Source organism: Primulina huaijiensis, chromosome 16 (genome assembly GCF_012295235.1).
Source record: "Primulina huaijiensis isolate GDHJ02 chromosome 16, ASM1229523v2, whole genome shotgun sequence".
In the NCBI taxonomy this organism is placed as follows: Eukaryota; Viridiplantae; Streptophyta; class Magnoliopsida; order Lamiales; family Gesneriaceae; genus Primulina; species Primulina huaijiensis.
Window position 1 is genome coordinate 11,205,312 of NC_133321.1, and position 1,512 is coordinate 11,206,823.

Sequence of the window (1,512 nt, forward strand, 5' to 3'; positions counted from 1 at the left end):
GAGCCCGACGATCGTGTTTCCGTTGATACGAATACGAATACGATGAATATGATTGGAGATGTCGTGAGGGGAGAAGGCCCCAGAGGGAGCCCATTTATGGGAAAAGGCCCCAGAGGGAGCCCCGACGATCGTATTTCCAATGCCATGATATGTTAATACGTTGGCCAGGGCCCAGTTGACCGGTGAGAGTGTTGCTGGTGTCCCCCGCCGCCCAGTACTGTGGTTTCTTTAGATGGATCCATCGCCCATTAAGATTAAGAATACGAGTCACAATCACGATCTGAATTCAACATACACGAATATGAATATGACTATGAATATGAATATGAATATGAATATGTTTATGTTGATATGAAAATGTTTATGAAAAGATTTATGAAAATGTTTATGTTTAAAGAGGATGCATCATTATGAAAATGTTTTATTTAAAGTTTATGCATCATGAAAATATTTTTGAAAACGTTTATGGTTAAAGTTTATGCATCTTCATAAAAACGATATTTTAAGTACAAGTATTTTTCACTGTTGTATGTGAACTGTATTACGTATTACTTGTTATCAAGGATATGACGTGTTGAGTCTTTAGACTCACTAGGTGTGATTGATGCAGGTGATTATGATGATTATGTTTATGGAGGTCTTGGTGGTTGATCTGACTGGACTGAAGGCGCACATAACCCGAGGACCGACGCTAGTTTTCCACACTATTTATTATTTATGATTTTAAGTTATGTTAAGAATATTTTTATGACTATTATTTATTTATGAGTGATTTTTGAGAGATTATAGTATGGGCTGTATTTCTCAAATATATAGTTAGTTGTGTTTATTTTAAAATGATGTCCAAAATATTTTATGTAATTTTTGTGGTTCGGCCGATGCTAAGGAGGTTTAAAAAAAAAATAATTCTAGCACATTTTAAGAAAACGAAAGGCAGACGTTTCACATTATCTCTACAGAAAAATTACGATGTGACAATTTATGGCAGGGCTCTATCGAGCAACTCTTTTACGTACGATTTGTTTTGATAAGCACGTATTTATAATTATTCACGACACGATTTTTACCTTACGTTTTACGATACGATATTTTTACGTTGCATGCGATTTTATAATATATTTACTTGCTATTCACGATATATGCATGCGGAGTCTTTAGACTCACTAGACTTGATTGTTGTAGGTACTGATGAGGTCGAGACCGAGGGCGGGGACCAGTGAGCTAGCTTGGGTCAGCAGTAGTAGGAACCCGAAGACCTAACTTTTTATCATTTACTTTTCATGTTCAAACTCGGTTTTCTTTTTATGTTGAATTATTTTTAAGATGTGATTTTGGACACAATGTTTACTTCCGCTGTTACTTTAAAATTAAATTTTTTTATCAGTCTATTTTTTTAACGATGCATGTTATTTATTTAAAGAGAAAAATTTTAAATAATTCTGCAAATTAACAAATACGACATACGGGCCTCTACAGTTGGTATCAGAGCCTATGTTCTTGTAAAGGGTTGTA

General features: G+C 34.7%; 1 long non-coding RNA gene across 1 annotated transcript in view; it reads left to right on the forward strand.

Annotated features, from left to right (window-relative positions):
- The window catches only part of LOC140961911 (uncharacterized), a 69,687-nt gene extending 68,429 nt beyond the window's left edge, over positions 1–1,258 (forward strand). Inside the window, exon 3 of the long non-coding RNA XR_012172413.1 lies at positions 1,183–1,258. This is a non-coding gene — a long non-coding RNA (uncharacterized lncRNA). The remainder of the gene's footprint in view (positions 1–1,182) is intronic.
- Positions 1,259–1,512: the final 254 nt, after the last annotated feature.